Genomic DNA, 25,417 nt, shown 5'->3' on the forward strand with positions numbered 1-25,417 from the left:
GCTCCACATCCTCCCAGTAATGTAGGTAAAATTTACAGGCTGATTATCTGCTACTTCATGGTAGGAAAATTAGGGTTGATTTTATAACCACACAACAGATATTTGCTCTTTGATACTGTGAGTAAGGACACAGAGTTTGGAGGCTTCAATTAAAATGCCCAAAAAAAAAAAAAAAAGAAAGAAAGAAAAAAAATTGATGAACTTTATGCGGAAGGAAGCTTTCAAAATGCAATTTATATTCTTTAGAAATGTTCCCAGAGAGTAAATTAAATGTATACCCTTCTATGTAAACACTATTTGTGCAGCAGTCATGTTATAAGTTTAATAAAAAATGATGTATCACCCCTGTTTGTAAGATTTATAATTCACATGGCAGTAGTGAATCCGGGAGCCTGGCCACAATGCATTTTCTATACTTAACTCTGTTATCTACGGTACGAGGACGCTTACAACATTGGCAAAAAGGGGCAAAAATAGTTTGGTATCTTTGCTTGACTTTTATTTTTATTTATTTATTTTTTTCAAGGAGATGTTGTTATTAAAATTTAAAGCTTGTATCTCAAAAGGCCAGAGTTACCCATGGGGTTAATGTTCTTAGCAAGACATGTTTAGGCAAATCTATCCCCTGTACTTTTATTAGCAGGTAATGAAAAGGTGTAAGTTAAAGTGTGAAAGGACTCTGTGTTTTTTGAAAACAGTACTTCAGCAAATAGCTTTATCTGGCAGAGCCTCTTTGTATTGTAATTACATATAATACAAATCTTCACAATAATTCAGAGAGAGAAAATGCTAATGTGCAGGTTGTGGCAGAAACTAAACCAAAGCAATGAGATTTGCAGTTACAGTAGATTCCCCATCTCACACTGTGATTTTTAGCAATTTATTCTCCCCCTTCCAGTTGCATGAGTGCAGGCTCCTGTCTCCCTTCTCTTGCTGAACTGCAAAGTTCATCCATCACCACTACAAAGTTGTTTCTCCCAAGCCTCTTTTTCCAGAAAAAAAAATAAAGATTTTTCTCTTAAAGTAAAAAATAGATTAAAAAAAAAAAAAAAGAAAACAAAACTGTTGATTCGAGTGTGTTGGAGTTTGCAGAAGAAACTACAGGGAGTTTCTAGCATGTAAGCAGGATTTATATTAGAAAATAGTTCCTAACATCCTTTCCAGATTTCTGCTTGTCGCTGTTCCAGTTTCAAAAACATGCAAAATTTATCTGACTTACCACAACAGCTTGAAGGACCAGCTTGGATAAATATGTATTTTTGTGATCTCTATTGGTTTTGCACATATGGTATCATCTACCTGATTGATTGTAAGGGCTCCATTGACTAAAAACGGAAGGGATTTTGGTGTCTATATTCATTCTGAAAACACATATTCATTGCAGGGCACGCCACAATCCCATAAACATGAAGTCACTGCCATGCACGGTGTCAGTGTCTCTCACGTAATGAATCACCGGCTGATAGACCCCTTTGGAGCCCTGACACTTTATCCTCCTGCACGCGGCTGCTGCTGCCCTCCAGCTCCCAGCCCGTGTCCCCGACTCGCTTTCTGCACCAAGGGCAGGGCGAGGGGCTGGCTGCAAGCCTCTGCTCCCTACCCGGAGCATTTCTGAACTTCACGTTGTTTCGTGTTTTGTTTATTTTACCTTATTATTTTGTTTTATTTTACTCTCGCTTTATTTATTTACCTATCTGTCTATTTGTTAAACCTCGGCAAGGCCAAATGAGTTTGCTTGCAAAAAAATGCAAACCTGATCCTGCAGCAGCCCTGCCCCTCGGATAACTCCTCACGTTTTGCACAGGCGTTGCACTGCCACACACGGAGCCTGGGAGCATGAAACACGCGGTAAAACAAATAACTGCCTTCGCAGGGAAACGTCTCGTTTCTCCCCCCTCGCTTTCACATACCTGTATCTGACCCTCATCTAGATCCCGGAGCCAATGACAGAAATATTGACATCAGCTGGGGAAAGATCAGATTTCCTTACACGGGGGACCCGTCCTGTAAACTCTGCGTGTTGACAGAGCCAGGTCCCGTGCTGGTGGGTCCTCTGGGATCCCGGAGGGGTTTTAGCTCTGCTCCTGCTCCCTTGTAGCCCGTTAGCTTCAATGCCAGCAGCTTACACCTTAAAACAAAAAGGGCCGGGTTCTGGTAGAGCAGGACCAAACACCGCCTTACTCTAGCCTGCCTTCAGCAAGCCACCTCTGGTGTGCAAAGTACCAAGCACGCCACAAGCTGGCCCAAAGTTCATAAATTAAAGAAAAAGCAGTCGGCTGCAAGCCGTTTAAAAAAAAATCGCCCCTCTGTTTTTACAGCCAAGCCCTAACTTCCTGATAACCAGAGGCCGCCAGGGCTTTGCTGCCACCAGCCCTGCGTGGCATCGGCCGCGGGCACCGCAGGCTGCTACCTGCCCTGGGGAGGGAATGAGGCGCCCGCGATGAAGTACGGGCGCTCAGGATTTCTCCGGCGTTTTACTTTCTATTATAAACACTTGCTCGAAGCCCAGCCCTCCGATTTTTGGTCCCAGCTTTATCTCAGAAAAGGCTGAATAGGTACTTAAAATATTTTTCGAGAGAAAGAAAGAGGAAAGAGAGAGGGAGAAACCCCTGCCCATTCTTCTGAAATTTAAGTAGGCAGCCCTTGAAAGAGGCTGAGAAAAGTCTGTATTTTCTCAGGTTTAACTAAATAATTTATGCATACTTTCACTTTGGCATGATGAAGCAATTTTAGCCTTTAAAACCCACAACTACTCAGGAGGGAAAAGGTCTGGTTCCTGCAACTTAAATAATTTAAACATCCAGGTGGAAATGCTTTCAGCGCCGCTCCTTCCCCAGACAAAGGAGGAAGACTCCGCAATTCTGCAAGAACGGGAAGAAAAGTGATAAAAGAGCCAACCTCGGATGCATTCAATATCAAGGGGAAATCCAGCATTGTTTGCTGGAAAGAAGGTGACCAGGCAGATGCTGGGAGTGCATAAACCAGCAAGGTAAGAATGCTTAGAAAACAAAATTATTGGCCTAGAGCTACCACAAACATGTTTTCCAGAAGAGCTCAGCAAAAACGATCCCCCTGCCGTCTAACCCGAGTCTGAAGAGGTTTGTGTACGCTTCAGGGTTAGGCAGATGCTCGGGGTCACCGACGGAGCTGTGAGAAGCCGCCCCTCCAGCCCCGGCGCCTGCACGTACAGAGATGAGTGCGCGGAGCAGCTCGGTGACGGTGAGAAACGGAAAAGTACCCGGGCTGCTGCAGTGCTTCCTGCACGTGGTGCTAGATGTGAAACTCTTGAGATGCTTGCAGAAGCCTACCAGCTTTAAAGACAGGTGAGAGCTGCCCCTCCGAGCTGGTGGCCTGGTGGCCGGATTCAGTGCCCACCGTGCGACGTGCCAAGGAGATGCAGGACCCGAGCCTCCAGCTCAGCGATGCCCCATGACCAGTGGGGGGGATGTGAAAATTGGAGAAAAAAAGTGCAAACACGATGTGTGTTGGTAAAACTAGATAACCGAGAGCGATTTCACAAAATATTAAGCTGTTAACCAAGATGTCTCCCAGTAAATAGCATTACTGAAATGAACGTTTGGCTCTGTCCCAGGGATAGGCATGCCTCTGACTGCTCTCCCCTTTGGTATGTATTGAGCAGAAAGTATTAGCGGGAGAGCTAGCAGTGACCCGTACATCTAAACCACGGGCATTTTCTGTTAGGAAAAACATCTGACTGTCCTTTCTAAAGAGCTCTGAGACCTCCATTGTTCAGTGTGAGCCCTCAAACCACAGCCAGGACGATGTCCTGGGGCTGGAGACATGCCTTCTGCACGCCTTCTCCTAGATAGAGGCCCTAAATGCACGCTGCCTGTGCATTTGCCTTCCTCAGGAGAACGGCAGTCACATGCCAAACTAACAACCGCACACAAGCGTCCTACAGCCGAGCTTGCCCCAGCAGCAGCATTTGCATCTGCAGCATGGCTGTCAGGAGGTGCAAGGGGGAGCAGGGGAAGCTGGCCTGGCCGTGCCCTGGCATCTTCACCCCACAGTTCCTCCTCTTCTGCAAGACCCCTGGGAAGGGAAAGGAGAAGCGGGCTGCCCTGCTCACCACTGGGGCGCCGGGGGCAAAACCAGCAGCTTCATGCAGGGCTGAGCAGACATGGGGCCAGCACTGCGGCTGCGTGATGCTGGCCCTCGAGGTGGCAAAGTCAAGTGCTTGAGTTCAGGAAATCCCATCTTCTGAGCCTGAACCTGTATACTCTAGCTTTTTCTTTTCTTTTTCTTTTTTTTTTTTTTTTTTTCCTACCAGGTGTCTCACTCAATCTATGCAAAAGAGGGCAAAATTAAGGCTTGGTGGCACCAGAAACACTCTGTTAGGGGATGGAACCACTGCTCTTTTAGCGTGGATTTTTGTTTCTGTGTGTGCCAGTGCCCATGAGAAGCTGCTCGCTGCCATGTGGAGTAACACCACCTCTGCAGTCTGCCTCAGAACAAGTGGGGAGCTTAAAATGGCTCAAAATTCGCCCTATCTGCTTGTGGCTCACGGTCAGCCGAAATGTTCATATTAGGCTGGTCCTCAGCGAGTGGAGAAGCCTTATCCTCACAGCCAAAAGGAAACGCAGAGCTGGGCATAAGAGGCTGTTGAAACCACACGTCATGTTTGGGTTTGCTGTGTCATAATGATTTTATTCCGGTCAGGATAAGTCTTTCTGCAGCTGTTTTCCTATGGAGCTGATGGCAAAGGGCAGGGACTTGGCTGATACCAGGCAGAAGGGAAGAGCACCAAGAGGAGGAACCTCCTTGCAGAGAAAACATCTCTGTTAAAAATGCATTTTTTTTTACGGTTCTTTTTTTTTTTTTTTTTAAGTTTCAGAGGCATTGCCCGTGGTTAAGAGGTAAAATAAGGGATGTGGAATGAGGCCTCAGACCTCAGGCCTACGAGTATTTTCCCTTTCTTTCAACCTTTTGTATTTTCCCTTTTCTAAATGCGGTATTGACAGGGGCGCCCCGGCCGCAGCGCTGCGTGGGTGCTCCATCATCTCCTCACAGCTGGGGACACCCGGCCCTTCTCACCCCAATCCCTCACTGGTGTGGCTCTACCGAGAGGCCAGGATGGCCTCATCCCCTAGTGGACGGGCCCAAATGGGTGCCAGTTAGATGCACCCAGATCTGTCCCCACGGGTGTGCTCCCTCCTGGGCCAGGTGCTGTCCCGAAACTCTCAGCTCGTTGCACAGCGGCTGCGAAAGTCTCAAGGCCACCGGGGGGGACGGTGCAGGCTTCAGCCCGGGCCTACCTTGAGCTGCCGAGGGGCACATGGGTTTTTAACAGAAATTAAAAGTTATCTGCTCTTTTAATGCAGTGCAAAGTACGGCCCGGGTCAGGATTGCATTTCCTGGGAGAAAGTTAAACTTTCAAGGTTAATTTTGTTTCTGAACAACGTGTAAACCTTTTTTTTTTTTTTTTTTGAGGCCTGTTTTTTTGCTGACTTACATCTTACGCCCGTGAATCCTGACCGCAGGATCTGGACTGGAGACCTTGCATTTTGCAAAGCGGCACAATTTTTGGCGATAAAATAACCATTATATCAGCCCCGGGAACAAAGCAAGCTCAGGGACTGTGTGTGAAACTCCTCTCGCGCACAAAAAGGCAGCCCGCTTGGCACCCAGCTCTGCGAGGCAAGCGCATGAACCCGGGGTGAAAGGCCTTTTCTTCTGTTCCCGCTCCGCTCAGCCATCGAGTTCTGCTCATTCATTACCCCGAGTTAAGCTCTGCAAGCTTACAGTAAACCTCCGAGAGCTGGGTTTTGTACGGAGGAATTTCGCATTAAGGATTCGCTCACCCCCCGGCCTCTTCCCCCGAATCGCACACCTGATAGAAACCTTAAATCCCAATCTAGCCTGAAGTGCATTAATAGGAGCTTTGATTTTCTCTAAAAAGAAGAGAATTAGCTCCATAATCCTACTAGTTATACTTCTAACAATATTATTTTAAGACAATTAATTCATATTTTAAAATAATGAAATTACTAGCACAAGACACTAAACTTCTTTTAGTATATTAAATTGGGCAGATTGCTTCTCTCCTTCTAATTATGAATGTAGCAGTTACAAAAGAAACTGTCATTTTGATAGAGTAAAAGACAATCTGTCTGCCAAAAGTGTCCAACCATAATTCTAAAAAAAAAGTCATCTGCATCAAGAACATGCTACTTTGTTTGATGTACTGTCTTATTGGAAACCTAATTTGCTTTCAACCTCTGAGACAACACATAACATAAGTTTGTGTGACTAATTTTCTTGGAAATATGAGTAATTAGAATAAGGACCATTTCCATAGCAGGAACGGGCAGTTTTCAAAATTCTCAATAACCGCAGTAAGTTGTCTCCTTTTCCCTTTCAGCTGCTCGGTACAAGAGGGAGAGGGAAGAGAGAGGCACAGCTTTGCATAGCACAACGCCAGCTCCCGTGTAAATCGTGAACTCCTGCAAAGTACAGAAAGGTTTATTACCTGAGGTGAGCACTCCCAGAGCTCCCGGAGTATAAAGGCATTAGCCGTATGTTCTAACAAAGTAATAAAAATCAATAAACAGGAACCCCCCACCTGTGCTATGGCCCCAGTGTTAAGTTTTATACATGTAGTAATAGTGCATATCAATTTTCACCACCCTTCCTACGCTAGCTATTACAAGGCATACAACCACCGGAGGGACCGCGAGAGCAGTGCCATTCATCCCACAGAGTTGTCCAGATGCCAGCTCCATTGCATCATTGTCAATTTTATTCTATCTACAACTGGACAAGGCTGCGGCCCCGGCTCCTATCCACCCACTCAGCGCCGCAACAATTGCAAACTCTGTTCGACTGGTTAAAGAGTTTACCAGCCAGCTGAAAGAAAACAGAACAGTTGCATATTAATGCACCCAGCCCCTGAAAGATCACATAATGGAGCGGGAGAAACGTGTAACTGCAACCAATATGTGATCTTGTCCAGCTGCCGCAGCCTGTGGATCAGTGACCAGGTTTTTAAATGAATTAATGCTAAGCATCAATATGCAGCTGCGCCAGGTTTCCACTGCAGCTAGGCGTGGGCTCTATGCTGCTTAATTGCTCAGAGGTATAGAAAGTGTGGGTCATCGTGTGTACGCCGAAATCAAATGCTGCTACAGACGAGGCAGCTCTGCCAGGTTTCAAAAATGACTACTAAATCACACTTATCTTATAATTAAAAAGAATGCCCCCGATAAGGCAGAAAAGAGTGTGAGCATAAACCTTTGCCATGCATTTTCCACTTTTCATTAATCTATGGAAATAAGGGTGGCAGGTTTATTTAAGTACGAAGCAGCCCAGGAAAGTTAGTTGCTTTTCATTTTCAAATCAGGACTGAAAAAACTTTGAGGAATATTTCATTCTACAGGCATCCTTTAAAAGTGTCAGGCTTTCTAATTACTGCCCAAAGATGACCACTGCAGTCTTTAGCAAGTAACGAGAAGCGTTTGAGGATGAAGGCTTTGATTCTGAAATAACCATGACCCAAGTGTGGTCTCTCTTGATGAAAAAAGCTGCAGTAGCTTCAGTTTTAATAGGCAAGAGGAAAAAAAAAAAAAAAGAAAAAAAAAAGAAAAAAAAAAAAGAAAAAGAAAAACCAGCACTTGACGATGACCCTTTCTCCCCTCCCCAACAAAAAGACAAGGAGTTTTATCTGCCTGAGGTTGCCTCTGATAGTGCTCCTGGTCCGGAAGTACCACTCATGGGCACTTAAAGCAGCATCACTCAGAAGCGTAAAAATAGAATAAAGTTGTACAGCAAATGAGAAATTATGATATAACTCAAGTGCTGTGACACGAAACAAGCAAAATGACCGATCCGAACATTCTCTGGACCCGATAAAAATCTATCTGAAATTAGTGTTGCCATCAAGGTGTTGCTCGGGATGAAGTAGTGCCTTTAAAAGCTATCTACAGTAACAGTCGCGACAGCTTTGCAGTGAAGCTAACCATTTTAGGCAATGGGAAGAAAGTAAGACCATTGTAGTTGTGAACAGCTGGCATACAATAGATAATTTAAGGGAAAGTGACCCTCATGTATAATTTTTAACTGAAGAACTGTCAAGCCCCATTAGTTCCAATAGGGCCTGGTAGTACCGAGGTAGGTTTATAGGGGCATTGTATGAGAATAGTTTCCAACAGAGCAGCAAAAAAAAACATTTTATGGGAACTTTTTGTGGATTTGGAATTAATTCCTTTCCTTTTTTTTTTAAAAAAAAAAAAAAAAGAAAAAAGAAAAAAAGAAAAAAAAATCTTAGCTGCTGTTTGAGACAACAGCATCTCTACTTTTCTTTTCCGAACAGACCCTAAAAAATGGCAAAAATGTCTTTTGGAGCCAGTTTAGCCACATTCACAACCATACGCACTGATAATGCTGAGGAATTCTGAAAGACACCCGTTAAATGTGGAAACCATGCTGCTAAATCTACGTCACAGCCCCTGCTAGTGAATAAAACGCCAAGTAAAAGAGCAAGGGAAGGAAACACAAGTACTTAAATGAGCGCAAATAATGAAGGGTAGAACCTGTGTGGAACATAAAGAATGAGCGAGTTAGGTAAAATAAAGCCCCGGCACTGTTTCTGCAGACATATTTTAGAGGCCAGTCCAACATTATAAACAATTGCTATAAAACCTGAAAGGTCCAGGTGTCGCTAAGTCATGTTTACTTTATGGCTTTCACTTTGCTATTTGGCAGTACTTCTAAGACCGTTCTGAATGATGTTGCCCTCAACTTAAAGTGCTATAACTTTCTTGCTCAGACTTAAAAGAGATACTGTAAAATTATTTAGCAACTTCTTGTGCTGTAAACAGTCCTGGGATGTAATCCCAGACGCCTCTCCCCTGTATCAGTCAGCCCCCAGTTAAATGCTGTATGTTGATGGAGGATACATGGTGGGTCTTAGGTATGTCCATAGGAATGGGGTGAAGAGGGAGAAAGACCTCCTCAACTTGCTGCCAGCCTAAGGGGATGGTGGAAATGGGGACAAAAAAAAAAAAAGCAAACATGGGCAAAGGCTTGATTTGCCTCGTGTGTGTGCACAACTGTCCTTCCTTGGGGCAGGCAGGTGCTATTTTGGGGCATGTTACCACCCCATGCCGATGGGGCACCACCACACTTTCGACCCAAGCCAAGTGCATGTGGGCAAGCAGCACGGGGCTGGGGGAAGTTTGCCACTAAGGCCAGTGTTGGGTTCAGGGTAAACAAGGGTAGCTGATTGTAGCCTTAATGAGTCAGCTTAAGGCCTATATATTTAAAAATAAGACAGATTGTCATTTAAAGAAATGATGAGAGAAACATCCTTTTAAATTTGGATCAAATAATATGACAATAAAGGCAGGAGTTATAGGTACTGTAGACTGTCCTTTACTAGACACTATATTACTTGTAGTCATTAGGCCAGCTATAAAAAGAAGGTTTAAATACTAATGTATTTTTTAATTTGTTTTATATCCTAAACAAGCAATCAATGTACATTAATAAACATAATTGTTTTTTTGGCATTTGTCCATTCATTTGGTCTACCTTGTCAGCTCCGGCAAACACATCAGCAAAATTCAGTAACCACAATACGCAAGAAGGAAACACCAATGAGGCCTCCTCAAATATGCATAATGTATTGAATTACTTTGCTGCTTCGCTATTGACAGATTTGAAGCCTCCAAAGTTTGCTATAACGTCCTCCTGTCCGTCTGTCTCAGTGACTTTGACAGGTTTTTGTCCACAAATACTGCTTTCAAGTGCTGGTGCAAAGAACCTTTAACGAGGTGGTAAATATGTTTACCTTTGATAAGGTGAGCTGCCTGATAAGATAATGTGGATGGCCACTTTTCAAAAGCAAATATGTGCAGAGCTCAGGGCTCTCACCCAGGAGCTGTGCTGAACTTGATCAACATAGGGCAACACCTCGTACCTCGGAGAAGCTTCCTAGAGCCAATTTGTTGCTTTTCAGTGTTAATTATAAGGTACAAGAGAGGTTTATGCACTCAAGAGAGTGCAATGCTGGAGATGGACGTGTAAAAGGTGCTCATTTCTGTAGTCTCAGCAATTAGGGTGCAGCTCTTGGCACCTTTCCTTTAAGTAGGACACTTTCTCCTCAAAGGTCTGTGGGTTTCTGCCTCCTGGAGTGCCAACTGCAAGCAGTTGCCATCCAGGGGACCTCCTGCAGAGGGAAAAGATCAGGAAATCCCTCGGAGGAGGAAACACTCGATGGTCTGGTATGGTTACCCGGAGTGTTAGTGACCGGAGAAATACATACCAAGAAAAAGCTCCACTAGGGGCAAAATCTGCTTTGAGACCCTGTAATGCCTCCTGACATCTCTATCAGGTCCTCTCCGTAGGTGACCCTACCAAAACAACCCTGGCTGGTCCATCGGTCTTACACGAGGAGACGGGAGGCAACGTGGGCACCATCTGCACCACAGAAATTTCTTAAAATGTCATTTGTCAGAGGAAAGGAAAACGAAATTGTTGTGGGAAGAGCCGAAGCCAAGGAGTCCAAAATGGTAGCTCCGCACAAGGCTTTAACGCACTAGAAAATTTATGAAAACATGAATAAAAGGTAGCTTATTCAGTGTCAGCCTTACATATTTATAGTTTAAAAATTAGTCAAAGTTTATGTCCCGAGGTTGCACCTACAGGAAGCCAGATGTGTGCCTTCTGCATGTGACCTAAGACAGGCCTGGAGCAACAACTAGATAATTTCTCGCTCATACTCCACACCGTCGATCGCGGCGGCTTTCTGAGGTGAGAGAATCTGACAGCACTAACTCTCCAGGGCAGAACTTTCCAGTCAAGTGGATCAACGGACTGAAAATCTCTTATGAATAGTCATTAGGCCTTCATTACAAACCCCTCACAACCCAGTTCTCTTCTCGCAACCAAATGCCTTTTGTCATCTTCACAAGGTGCATCATTTAATTACCAATTGATTTCTTTATATATGACAACATGTCAGATAGCAAAATACAGTGTATCTCCCTTAGGGGGAGAAGTCTGTTAACTATCAGCGTGCCAGATTACTGAATTTAGCTGCGAGACAGTTATTCCCTCCACCGCTCCTTTATTTTAACTCGCTTTCCCGAGCTCGGGAGCTTTTCAGAGGAGCTGTGCGGGGAAAAGAGGAAGGCAAGGGGCATCGTGGAGGGAATTTTCCCTGTTCTGTCACAAAATCAGTGATCGCTTCCAACATTTCTCACTCTCTTTTTAGGCACGGCCGCCGCCACGCACACCGTGCCCGCACATATGTACGTTGGCATCGGCGCCTATATGCACACAGAGAGCCTAGCTGAAGCACGTCAAACAATTGTTCCCATTATACCAGGAATTTACCCAGCTTCTGACTTTGCTAGCATGCTGAATCTTCCCCTTCACAACTGCGGCCTGATAATCAAGCCAGTACTGTATTAATAAGCTGAATAATAAGGGAATTTCAGAAATGTACAGGACTATTATACCGTAACAATAAAACCTCAAACTGAGTAAACCAGAGCAGTGCTGAAGGTAGGCGTCAGAAAATAATGAAACCAGTGTTGCAGTAATGCCCTCCATTGTATGGCAGTGTAAATGCCTGCTTCTTTCATACACAGAAGCTACATTACACGAGTCCGAAATGTTCTCAGAGCATCACTGTGCCTGGTTGTGATAGAACCTGGCACCAGCAAGCACTGAAAGCTGACATTATACTGTAGGATGTGCTGCAGGTGTGCAGGCCTGCGAACGTGCTCTAATTACATATTTTCCTGCAGAGCAACAATTAAGGTCGCCAAAATAATTGCCAGTTTCTTAATCCCTCTCTAACAAGACTGACATAAGGAATGGTTTATTTTTCTCTGGTTATTTTGAAAGTGTTCCTCAAGATTTTGGTTTTTCTAGTGCGCTGCATAAAACTAATTCTTACGTTCAAATGTGTGATTATACCCATTGTTGCTGCTGGATTTTTTTTTTAAAGGCCAAACCTTCTCTGAATTGTAGTACAACTGAAATAATGAAGAAATGCTGATTGTATAACTTGGCATGCTGTTTCAACATTTCCTCTGCAACGAAGGTACCCATTTTTCCTTTCTGTGTGCACACTTGCTGGCATGGTTTTGGTGCTCTTCTCCGGGCCTGCGAGCTCCTGGCCGCTCCTCAGAGCCCTGCAGAGGGGCATCAGCACTGCAATGCCCCAGCCGAGCAGCTGGACAACTACAGCCTCCTGCCTGTGTCTGGAGGTTCAATAGAGAATCACCTCTATTTTCATTACAACTGGCCTTATCTACTGTGGGAGACATTACAGAGACTTCTTTCTAAGTGGCAGAAAGCACTCGACTTCAAACAATTGGAACAATTGTAGTACATGAGACAGAAAGGAGATGTCTAGTGCATCCATTTGCAAAGCTGATGCATTTAACAGCAACCATTATACATTGTAGTTATATATAGCCTTCTCACAGACCTTGGGAATAGTGGCCAATGTGAGTCAAACTCAGAGCTGCCATCAGTGGCCACAAGTCAATTGATTTTCTTCGGGAAGCACCCAACGATACGAGCCAGGAACCCTCCGTGCCTCCCTCCCTCTGTATCTCTCACAGACAAGGAAATCCTTTGGAGAAAGCCGCAGTCTCGGTGCCCACACAGAGACCTTCTCATCTTTTATGGCCTTTCAGTTTTGGAGCTTAAAGCTCGGCTGAAGGGGACACGTAGGACACCTAACCTGGAAGGCATTGGGGTAACTTCTGCAGGATTTGGGTCAGACCCACAGGCTCTACCTTGCCAGCAAGTCAGCATGAGGCTGTTCAGTGTTTGTGAAGATGCCTCAAAGGCTCTAAAAAGTATTGTGTAGAGGAACACAAGGGCATTTGTGTTCAGCCATGTTCAGACAACCCTCAGTTAAGCCAAAGGTTAGTAGTCTGTTCTTGATTGCATTTTAAAATAGTTTGAACTCTTTTCTAACTTTCCAGTGAAGCCTGCTGTCAGCTACCTATGTGCAGATCCTGTCGGTGTCAGAACGAGTATTGCTTATGGCAGGACTAAATTTATCTGAGCAACACCAAAGATTAAGCAAAAAATGCCACACAGCACCAGTCAAAGGATGTCCAGCAGCATGCCAGATAGATTGGCTTGACATGCAAAATCATATTCAAACATCTGAGAATATTAGCATTAATGGAACAGGCAAGGCACCCTTTGATAATTGTTGGCAATCTGAAAACTTTGCTCTGAGGATATTAAAAGTAAACTGTTATAGTCCAATTGCCAATTTTAATCCTGCTGATATAAACTGCCACAACCTGTCAGCAGGTTTGACATTTAGCAGGAAGGTATGAATATAAGCTTCTGCTAGGCAGTGTAGGTAGATGTCCACCTTTGCAAAGTGCATTACATGCATGGAAACCTCAGAAGTGATACTAATAACACAGACTCCTACCAAGTTACTGGTTTTACTGCTAACTCCACTACTCACTTTCTAAATTTGTCTCTCTTTCCTACACTTCTCTTGCAGTCTTCCTTCAACACAGATGAGATAATCAGTTGCTTAGACACCCGTCCTCATAAAGCTGTTCACATCTTTGTATGCTTCACCTGCAAAAGCCACAACAGCGATACTGTGATACATGAAAATGTATTCTCCCTCATCGTACTTATTACTTTGAAATGCTCATTGATTTACTCTGCAAGTGAGGAAACAAAAGAAATTTAAACTTTAATGGATATTAAATTATTTGCAAATGAATCATTTACTCTTCTGAAAAGGGACAAATGCATTTTGTTCACTTGAAAGGTACTTAGAAAGACTGCATGGGAGTGATAAAACTCATAAAACTCAGGGTCATATACAACCAGCTTAGACTTTTCAAACCCGGTGATTTCATTAAGACTCGGTACGAAAGGACACAGCGAGGCTCTCAAAGGACTGAACGCCGCAAAGCTTAACCCACGTAGCTGGTAGGCCATGAATCTTCAGGCTCCAGCATCTTTGCTGAACCAGATTTTGATGTAGGCATCTGACTGGGGAGCCGGGTTAGCAAATACTGGCCTTAATGGCCAGTACCTTCCCAGTTCCTTCTCTGGGACCACTCACAGCATGAGGCAGGGCAGAACCAAGCCATGTCCCTAGAAGGGGGCCAAGTCCTGGTGACTCCACTCACAGGAGTGCTTGCATCAGTTTCAGTGGGGAAGATGTGGCCCTGTTTACATGAAAATGCTTTGAAGGGAAATATTTTAGGTTTTGATCAAAACCTCATTTACATTCTTACAAAGAAACTGTGAAGAGTTATAAATGAGCTGTAGAGTATATTATAAAACACATTTTAAAAGTAACACATGCTCAGCGATGGATTACGTTAAAAAAAAGTACGTGCGATATCCAAGACGAACATTTATGTTGAGCAGAGATCACGCGAGAAAGCATTCCACAGGCATAACTTTGCAGATAATCAAAGCCAAGTATTAATACATTTTTATCAGTCCACCTTCTAAACAATATTTCAGTAGATTTCCTTTCACACAGTGATATTTGTAATAAATGTTCTGCCTTTGTTTTAAAGTCAGTCCGTAGAAAGATGACATCAGCTTAGCAAACAATAAAGTGCCTGTAATATTGTCTCCAGAGGGCTGTTACATTTACTTTGTAGCAGTAAAATTCAATTTTCAAAAAACACTACATGAATGATGTTAGGTTATTAACCCTATCACCACCGTAAAACATCATCATTGTGTGCAGAATGTAGGTCACTATCTAGGAGCTATAAGTTGCTTTTTGTTAAATAATCCATTTAAGCTGCTTTTCTTCCCCATAGCCCGGGTTGTGTCCCTTCCCTTTGAAAAAAAAAAAAAAAAAACAGTCCCACTTTTAATCATAGGGCTCTGAGTGAGCGCACTTATTACACATCGCATTTTGAGGTGCTCTTCCTTTGTTACTTTCAGATTTGGCCGCACACTTTTGAAGAGTGACTCTCTGTGAATTCTTGCTGCTCGGCGCTGCTCTCAAAGAGCACGAAAACCGAGCGCATCGCAGCAGCCCGCGCCGGCAGTGACTCGCGCAAGTTTCAGTTCAGGGAAGGAGAAGAAAATCTGCAACTACAAAACTCTGAGTCATTTTGAAATTTCAGCGCACTTGAATAGCAGCCGTCCTGATTCGGGGGCTGGCTCCCAGCTCCTGCCCCTGCATGTTTTCCCTCCGACGGGTCCACACGGAGCGAGGCACAAGAGGGATCGGCGAACAAACTGTCCACGGGCCAGCGCTGGCGTGTCACATGGCTGGGTATAAAAGAGGATTTGCATACCTGACGCAGCTATGGAAATATTCCCTGTCCGACAAGGGGCGAAAAAGAAGCCCTGACGGCTGGCCGGCGTCAGCATGCAAGGGGTTAACTAGTTAAACTTCTACCACCCCCCACAGCAACTTTCCAAAAGCTGACAATAAGTAAAAGAAGTGCTGGTTATCCATTTTTTAAAGGGATGGGATTGGTTTTAGAAGAAAGGGAAAGAGGATCAAACACCTCAGAGCAACAAAAGGTTGTGTCAGAGGGCCCTCAATCACAAACCTCCTTCAACAAGAGATATTCCAACCTTCCAGAGCAGTTACCCGGGCAGCACGGCTAAAAAGTGCCCTGACATGAAAAGAACAAAAACAGAAGGGACAGAGGTAGTTATTGTTATGCACACTCCTCTTTTTTGCTTGGGCTTTTTTCTCCCCCACAAAACTTTTTGCATAAGCTGTTAGGGGAAAAGTAATAGTGCTGCTTATTGAAAAGAAATCTCCCTTTTTTTTTTTTTTTTTTTTTTTTTTTTTTTTTGCATCTCCTACCTCCTAGGTTGTGAGGTATGCCCAGCAGATTCTCAGCAAGGAACACCTGATGAATGGGAAGGTCAGCTCTGTGAATGCTTCAAAAGAGGCATCCGAAATTAATAAATGTAATTATGAGAGTGTAAATGTATCCTGGTTTTCATCGCCCCCTGAACACATATTTGAATTTTTTTTTCTCCAGACGAGCTAAGTTGTGTGCGCACAAAGAATGTAAATTATTTGCATTTGCGGTGTCAGGTCTTGGAGGTATCTTAACAGCGTGTAAGAATTTTCCACTTAAATGTAAATTATTAACAAGTCAGAGTTTTCATTTGTTTTATCTCCTGATGTGCAATCTAAATAAATAAATGGCACATTTTACAGTATTCACCACCCACTTCTCTGCTCTTTCAGAAAGATATTTTATACATGCTACCTCTGCTTAAATAGGGTGGTGGATCACTCGCTCTTTCATCATTTATCTTTGTCTCTGTGCTCCCGAGGATTTCTGTTGGTGGTGGTAGGTTTTTTTTTTCTTACTTTTTTTTTTTTTTTTGCTAAAACAAATTTACCTCTAGTACTTCATCAAGTTTTCCTGTGTAATATCGCTAAGTAAACAACACAGTGGTTTATTCATAAAATATTCATATTTCAAAATGTTCCTTCCCAATCACCCCTCCTGGGTTTACCTATGTTTACAAATATGTAAGCCTTGTTAATATGCCTTGTCTGGGGAATGGTGAGCAGTGACCCTCCTTGAGGCAGAGCTCTGATGGAGAAGTGTATTATTTCAGCTGGGAGAACAGCAAAGCTCGGGGATGAGACTGATTGATTAAGACCAGATGGATGGCCACACATAGGTGTGACAAAAATAGAAACGCATTGCAAACATTCCTGGCATTGTCCTCCTGTGGTCGGGGAGGTGGATGGACCCGGTGGTACCTTATCTACCTCCTGATGGGCTCCAGAATTGAAGAATGTTAATGAAAGCTAACTCTCCTTCGCCGGCCTTACAGTGACACTTATTACAATGAATCAAGCTTAAAATTGCATCTCGAAAATAAAGCCTGAGTTCCCCCGATCGAAAAGTGACAGCTGGCATGCCACTGGAAAGCATTCGCACGCGCTTCCATGAAATTAATTCGAAGTAAAGAGCTCGGAAAGAAAAGAAGGGAAAGAGAAAGAGAAAGAAAGAAAACAAACAGACCGTACCCACATCCTCTCCTTAAAATTAAACTTTCAGAAACCACATAAAGGAATAAGTGCAAAACGAGTGACCTCTGGTTTGGAGAAGAATGTCTCATTGAAACCCTCGCAGCTCTTGTGATTATTGGCCATACTCTGGTCAGCCCTCTCCCTAATATTGGGGCTGTTCCTCACAGAAAATCCCAGCTGGTGGCTTGAGACCTGAAGCGAGTGGTCCTGATGACCCACACTGCCCTGGGTGGCCTTCACCTGGCCAGCATTTGCCTTTGGGCCTGGCCCATGCCGTATGCACTGCACCACGAAAAATGCCATGAGCCGGGCCTGCCCACGGCTGCTGAGGGGCAGGAGCTGGGCAGAGGAGCAGCACAGCACCAGGCTCTTCAGGACACCTCATTTTCTCTCCTCTGCCTGTTCCTCACCACAAATGGGTTGCGTGGCCAGCTGCGAGGGTCAGCCCTGACACCAAAACAGGCTTTGAGGTCATGGGACGGTCTCAAACCTGCTCTTTGCAGGATCCTTCTCACGCGGCACGTCGCCTTGTGACAGCCACAGCAGAAGGTGCAAGAACCAGACCCCCAAACCCTCTCTTTCTCCCTACAACAGCTGCCCTGCCCCGGCGTGAGCTTTCAGCTCCCGCTCCCCTCGCGTAGGCCTGAAACGATTACCTACTTGTTAGAAATCTTCTCAGGTTTCAAAGGCAAGCATTTGCCGGTGGGTTCCTGACCGGCCTTTCTGGACGTGGCGCTCCCAGAGACACGCTCTCACACATGCAAAAGCCCTGTGATGGATCAGGGACTCCTCCATTCACCCCTCCACTTTAAGCAAAACCGTTCCTAATATACCTTTTCATACGTGAAGCATAATGAATGTACCTTTTCTTATGCGTGTACAATACTGTACTTTCACCCACTGGCAAAGAAGTTCGCTAAATTACTAAGAGCGTTTAAAGAGGTGGCATTCATTGTAATATACAAAGGAATTTAAAGCACATTTACAAATGAATCGGCAGGCATGCCAACAAGAAAAACAAATTTAAATGTAAAATTAAAAAAAAAAATAAATGAGGATTGCTTGAAACAATTATTATGATATGAAAATATTTGTCCATTCTGCAGGCTGCAAACTACCTAATTTCTCTTCAACTACAATTCAGGTGACTGGGGTTTTAAAGAAATATTCTTTTCCTTGGTTTCCTTCTCCCCTCCCCAACTGAGTAATAAAACATAGACTAATTTAAATAAGAATCATTATGCTCAGAAGGCCTCCTCTGGCTGGAAGACTTTTGTTCCACATGTCCCATAATCTCACTCCCACATGGCTGCCATAAGGTTGATGCTGAAATCAAACTGAACTATAGAATTTTCTTTTAGACACAGTGAAAATATGTATATCAGTTTTGAGAAAGGAGTCCTATAATTTAGGTAATGGAAGAAATATACTTGTGATAGAAACCTCTTGACTTTGCCACTCTGTTCCCTATATTTGTTTCCTCATCCAGGTTGCTATTAGCATATGAAAAATGCTTTTAATTTTATCCATTTCTGGACATATCTGTCACACGCACAAGTGAGATAGCAGCTAGGTTTCAACTTATCTCTTCTTTACCACCTCAGCAGCAGGTTTAAAATAGATCACACTCTTTTAGCTGTGTGCAGCCAAGGTGTGTGTAACTGCCGTACTGAACAAAACCCGATAAAGCAGAAGCAAGCCAAACTACCACAGGCAGCTTGCTCCCATCTCAAGCACAGGCGTTTCCATCGTAGCATCTCCCGGCATTAGTTTCCCTCGCTTGAAACGCAAGAGCCGGAGCAGCTCTAGCACGTAATTCGCTACATGTGTCGGTGGCGATACAGCGAGGCTGGGAGCCGTGGCTGGGTTTTTTAAAGCAGCTGTTAGGCACTTTCTACTTGCTGTTTATCTGTTTCCTTAAAACTCCCACTCCCACCCCTGCCCTGCGAAGGGACGGCGGGCATGTGGCACGGCGGCTCCCACGCGCCTGTGCCGCTACAATGCCACTTTGTTCCGTGCCCCGCGATGCCGGCCCTTAAGACTGCATCCCCAAATTCTCCGCAGGCACGCATGATGCACGGCAATGTATGGCACAGCTTGTAGAAAGCTCACGACAGCACCCAGCCTGTTTTCACACATGCTATAGGTCTTACGGCGTCAGCCCTGCTGTTGTTACACATACAAAATTTTAAAAGCCCTTTTTTCTGCTACTTTTTGAGTAAATTAAAAACTCCCATTGCCTCCCAGGCAATTAGGATGAGGCCCGAGGACTGGCTTGGAGCAGGGAGACGCTGAGCGCTTTTGCTTGGTGGTATTTGGCATGAAGATATTTGTGGCTTGGTGAAACCTTGCACACACACTCCCCGACTCTGCTTTTGGTGACATGTTGGGGAAATGGCTATTTTTGCACAAACGTAAAAAAAAACATGAAATTATGCTCCATTTTAATGAAAGGGCGGTTTTGCCTGACAAAACATATGCGTTTTATTAACAGTATTAATAGAAATGGGCCCGCTTTCAAACTCGCAACGAAACGTGACAAAGCCCAGGGCCAGATTCTCAGCTCCACTTGAGGCACCTCACGACCCACTGCACAGCGGGATGGCCACCTGGCCGCCGTGCCCCTAGACCCCATCTCCTGGCAGTGAAACACCTCCGTGGGCACACCACAAACACCTCCAGGGCCAGAAGCTGCGGGATGTGGGCACTTTCTCAAGCCAGGAGGCTCAGGAGATGCTCTTTACACCACGGGGCAGCCAAGATGGGTGTATCAGATGTGCCTGCGCATGTCTTGTCATTGGTGTTGGTTGCTTTTTTTTTTTCTTTTTCGAGGAATGCTTTCTGTTCCCCAGGATCTGCCTGAAGGAAAGCCACAGGACAGTGGTGGCTGACGGTCACGACACCAGTGCCTCCCCTCTGGCTGGTGGCAAGACCCTGGAACCGAGGCCAGAGCCGCTCAGGGAAGGACACCCCGTCCTGCTGGAAGTTACATGACCAGGAATAAAGGGCACCTTGCGCTAAGCAGGGGGATTAAGCTGATGAGCAAAGCACCTGAAACAACTTTGCCTTCCCACCGCCAGCCCTGGCAGAGGAAAAAGGCTCTCACAAGTAAATAAACCGGCGCAGCCCTTTTCCATTTTGATGATTTCTCGCCATTTTACTAAATTGCCAGGCAGACAGAAGCCTTAACCCCAACAACACTCATGTGAAAACTTCAGGCTTTGTTGTTTTCTTTTTTCTGTTTTAATTTTTTTCCTTTTTTTTACTTGCATGACTTCTTTATTAAGTGCTCTCGGCTCTAAATGAGTGGGTGTCAGAGGTGCAGTATTTCACAGATCCGTGGGTCACTGCCTGATTTTGTGCCGCATGTAGATATTAAAAGTTCCCCTTATTACAGATATCATGAAGAAAAATGAACAACGAGAGACAGTTTTCTAAACCCATCGTCTCTGGGTATATTTATTTTATGATGATGGCAAAGGAGTAGCCCCTTATATATTTTCTATTGTCTTCAGTAAAGACACGCTTTAATCATAAACTGACACACAGAACCTGCCTATTGGCCTATTGATATTTCTCTTGCAGTGAGCGAGCAGCCAATATCCTATTTTAAATATAACTTTAAAAAATGACATTACCTAAGAAAATGCTAGCACTATTCCTGATAAAATATACTGTAGTGGGGCTGAAAAGTGCATGCAAAGCAAGCTGCATTATTAGAATGTTTAAATATTAATTATACCGCTGTGTAGTAAAGATGATCAACTGTGAGTGTCAACTAATTTTCTAAAAGCTGCAATGTTGGATTTCATCTAAACTTCTATTGTTAAGCTAAAACTAAAAGCCCAGCAAGTTTAGTCTACTGGAGTGTGTTTATTTTTATTGGTTTCTGCATAATTTTTTTTAACATAAACCAACTTTAACCCCTTTACTGTAATCTCTGCCAGTGGAACTCCAATAGCACATCATAAAATTCCTATAATTCTTCAAAGCGATGTAGCTGGAAAAGAAAAAAAACACGGGCACTTTGCAACAAACGCCAACTACGAGATTCAGCCAATTAAATTTAACTCTTGCGAGCTCGTTCAGCTGAGGATATACGTGCAGATATACATCGAGCCTCCCCTCCAGCAGCGGCTCCTGCTGCGAGCAGCCTTTGGCTGCGGCGCTGAGCGCCGAGCTAGTCCTATTGTGTGAAAAATACCGCTCAGGTGGTACCTCGCGCGGGCGTGTGAGGGAGGCTCAGCAGACAGATGGGGAGGCAGATGTACAATGCTACATAAAAGTAGAGAGACTTATATTATCTTATGTGAACGCCTTAAGTGCCTGAGCGCAGGCAGCCGGAGAATGGGCAGCGGGGCGGGGAACAAAGAGTTAAGTGAGAAATGACTGTCATTTCTCTCCCGCGAGCGGCTATTGCTTCCTCAGACTTTTCAGACGAGGCACAAGACTCGAGCGAGAGAATCACTTTGAGAGTCTTAGGCGAAGACAAAGAAATAGTGTGCGCCGAGGCTCGCAGGCTTCGTTCCGTCACTCATGGATGCTCTGCCAGGATTTCCCACCTGAGACAGATTGCGACGCGTGTTCGAATCACTCATGCACGAGAAGCAATACACAAGTTCAGTGTAAAGCCACTTTAAAAGCTCATCGGGTGCATACTTTACTTGTACAAAATACCTTATTCATGATGGAGCAGTGAGGGCCTAGGTAATTACTTGAATCAAGGTGGCCTCAGAAGTGTTTAAATCTACAAGGACACTTAGAGCATGAATAATGCAAAATAATTTGCATCTAAATTTTTTAAGTGTTCTTTATTCAAAAACTAAAATGCAGTTCCGATTAAAGTTTGATGAGTGAAAGCTGAGCACTTCATACCCACTGTGAAACGTCTCCTATTTGTGGAAATTATTTCAGACAGTGGTAAAGGGACAAAAGAGATCAAAAAAAGTTGGTGATTAATCTGCATTACTTTTAAGCCATCCTTATTTCATGATGTTTGGTGAGTAGGAAGTTAATTTCAGGACTTGCTGATCTGATACCATCCACATCTCGCCCCTTTAAAGCAGCCACATCGAAAGCAGAGATCTAATTATTAGCCAAACAAAATAACTATTCTTTTGCCTCCGATGATAGCGCAGGGCAGCTCATGGCTCTGAAATTTGTCTGGTATCTCTTCGTGCAATTAATCTCCCCTCTGACGCCGTCAGCCTCTTTGGAAAAGCCTTACATGCAGAAACACCCTGGCTGCCTCTAACTCTGCGTGCTTGCAGGACACGGGCTTACATTTCTTCACTTGGAGCGTGTTGCATCCCTTTCTTCTGAATTTGCCATTGACAGCATAAACTGCCATGTGTATCATCAGTTCAGCACTTTATTATATCGTCTCCATTTCTATTTTAGAACGTGTTGAGCAACCCCCATAAAAATTGTTAAAGAGGAAGGAGTGAACAAGACAAATGTTGTGTAATGTGCTCGCTGAGAATTATGCTTTGCTCTGCCTGGGCTGGAAGCAGAGGAGAGAAAGGGAGAGGGAAGGAGCGAGGGGGGAAGCATGTCGGGAGCAGCCGCTTTCGCACTCAGACGTCAGCGGTTGGGTGGTTAAAAGTGCCTAATTCCCTGCTCTGCCTGCAGCACTCGAGGCTGAAATGGGTGCGAGGGCAGAGACAGAGAGGGCTTGAGAGCAGCAACCCCAAAGGCTTCTAAAGGAGAAGGCTCATCTATCTGTCTGTCCATCCGTCCGTCCATCCCACCACTGCGGGAGCACCTCTGGGAGGAGCAGGAGGGATGTTTGCCAGCGGGCCGGCTGCTGCGACCCCGGGTTGGGAAATCTGCTGGGATCCGCCAGGTTGGGCAGGCGGGGGCTTTGACAGGCAGCTTAAGTTTTAAGCGCTGGCTGACTGCGGGCAGCTCAACTTTAAAGGCCCCTTTGCAAAGGAAAATCATTTTCCTGCTGCAGCCCTTATAAAGAATAAAGACTTCCAATTTATTGCAGGCTCGAAAGCTGGCTGCCACTTTATTGGACTTTCAGATGAGTGTGCTCGCCACGCTTTCTTAGTGAGAGTATCTGCTACGTTTTCTTGGATTTTGAACAATGAGAACATTTTTTTAACTCATTGAACAAAGATTTCCCCAGCAACAGACCCCCTGCTCAGCAGGTCACCTATCTTTGCGACAGTTTTTCTTTTCCCACGCTAACCCTAGGGCTCATTTGCATAAGGTCTCTGTTGTGACAATTAGTTTCAGGTGAGCTGATTTCTATGAGGTTTGCCCAAGACGATACACAAGCTCTGGGCCTCCCTGATCCTGGCCCTAATTGCGACTGACTGGCACCAGACACAATCACCCTCTTGATTCAGCAAATTGTCCTGCAAGTAGCTTGTTGTGACCCCGCAATGCACAAATCATATCATGTCAGCCCAGCATAGTAAACAGTGAATAAAGCAAATTCAAAAAAGGTTTCATAATAGTGCCTCCATCTTCTAGCCCCAGTGGGCAAGATGAATACAAATTAAAGCTATATCATATCTACGTGCTGGTGGAAAAGGTATCGCGGCCCTGACAAACAACTTGGGTGAATTGTTTTTTTGGTTTTTGGTTGTTTTTTGTTTGTTTGTTTTAATTCATGTTGGGAAAAAATCAACATCTCCTTGCTCCATCACCTGGGAGAAGTTCTCCAGGTAGAGGAGTGGGGTCGCTGTGAATATTTCCTAGTCTTATGGTTTGGATGTAAGCAATGTTCTCCTCCGTCATCTCTGGAGGTACAGGGTACATCAATAAGCACATTAGCTGGCTCCCAGTTGTCTCTGCTCCTCTTAAAAAGCAGCAGAGGCCACAAGGACCCCACCTCTGAGCACAGCACCAGAAGTCATGGTACAACTTTCCCTGCAGGTCTGGAAGCCTGGCAGGAACCCAGGTGGCTGCAGTGCAGAAGGTCTTTGCAGGGGACCTCATCCTGCACCGCCCTTCCACTTTGGCTCAATCCTTCCCACTTTAGCCGAGAAGTAACGCAATGGAAGTTGGCCCAGAATTAGCTTGGGTATTGACTGGCCAATCGATGTCAAATGGGGCAAACACTCAGCCTTGGAAATGGCAGAGAAAAGGAGCAAAAAAATAAATAAAATGCAACAAATGCAAAGTTAATGAGGATGGAGAAATACCTTCCACCAGGATCGTCATGTTAACGCGGGTGCTGCCCTTATCTCTGATGAACTCTGTTTCTATCCCTTTGAGTCACAGTTTTCATGTTATTTTTTGTATGATGCTCAGTTCTTTCCTGCTGGAGCTGTGACCCGCTCCCTGTGAGTGTGAGTCAGGACAGGCTCTGGATTGCTGCTTCTAAATGAGGTCTAATTTGCAAAATATTATTCACCATAGAGACAAAAGCTGCTCCCCTGCTGTAACCGGGATGTGAAGGGTAAACTCAGATTCAGACAGGTATCTTGAGCCACTGACTTCAGAGAGACTCAGCAAGGGCAGGATTAGGCCCAATGGATATGTGGTGAGATAATTATTATGTGAATTAGATCAGGCTATTAGTTTTGGACTATTTTTAATCTCCTGGGGAAATATATATATTTACATTTGTTTTTATTTTCATTTTTTTTTTACTTGATGCAAATTGCTTCCCCAAATGAATAGTTATGTTAAAAATCCTAGTAAAAATGTGCTTCAAAATTATTCACTGAACATGGCCAGTAGCCAGTGCGAAAGGTCAGCCTGCCAGCTCCAGCAGCTTTGAGCAATGGTCAAGGTAAATATATACGTGAAAGAGCATCTGAAACAGTGCATTTCTGTTAACTGTGCAAACTTACAGACTGATTGTAGGCAGAGAAATAGGTAAGAACAAATCAAAAAATCACCTCGCTGCTGAAAACAGCAACACCAAGTTTTATCCCTAATTTCAGGGTGTCAGACCTAATTATTTTTTTCCTGGTCAACGCAATTGGTTGAAAAAGTCATTAAATCCTCCTATATTAGTGTCTATCCATGTCCATAATTAGTCTGAGCAAGGTGGGAAGTCCCCCCAGGCTGCCATGGCTCCATCCCTGCAGTCTCACAGAGCATGGGCCCCTGAGCTCTTCAAGCCCTGCAGTTTTGTTCCTCACTCCCCAAGCCACTAGATACCATTTTCTTATGGAAACGAGAAGAGTGGTGGTCCCAGAATAGGATGTGACTCATCAGCTTTGGCTTCCTTCTTCCCATGGTGGTGGGAAGCCACCCCCTGAGGTCCCTACAGCCCTCCCATTCCTTTCCTCCACATGGGATGGAGGACACTCCAGGAAGGGTGATCAAGGAAGGGTGCTCAAGGCCTTGCCTGCCACAAGAAAAGTCTCCATGGGTGCTTGGGTAATTACAAGGGTCTCAACACCATTGGTACTGTCAAAACCCCACTGGGCAACCCCATCACTT

General features: G+C 44.6%; 1 protein-coding gene across 4 annotated transcripts in view; it reads right to left on the reverse strand.

Moving 5' to 3' along the window:
• ZEB2 (zinc finger E-box binding homeobox 2) overlaps positions 1 to 25,417 on the reverse strand; it is a 111,585-nt gene that overhangs the window by 57,723 nt on the left and 28,445 nt on the right. Inside the window, exon 2 of one of the 4 annotated variants that reach the window (XM_084289324.1) lies at positions 13,469 to 13,587. The exons of the other annotated variants lie outside the window; for them this stretch is intronic. The gene's annotated coding sequence lies outside the window, so the exon portion shown is untranslated. The remainder of the gene's footprint in view (positions 1 to 13,468; positions 13,588 to 25,417) is intronic. 4 annotated transcript variants of the gene reach the window in all.

Source organism: Netta rufina (genome assembly GCF_964035555.1).
Source record: "Netta rufina genome assembly, chromosome: 6".
Taxonomy (NCBI): Eukaryota; Metazoa; Chordata; class Aves; order Anseriformes; family Anatidae; genus Netta; species Netta rufina.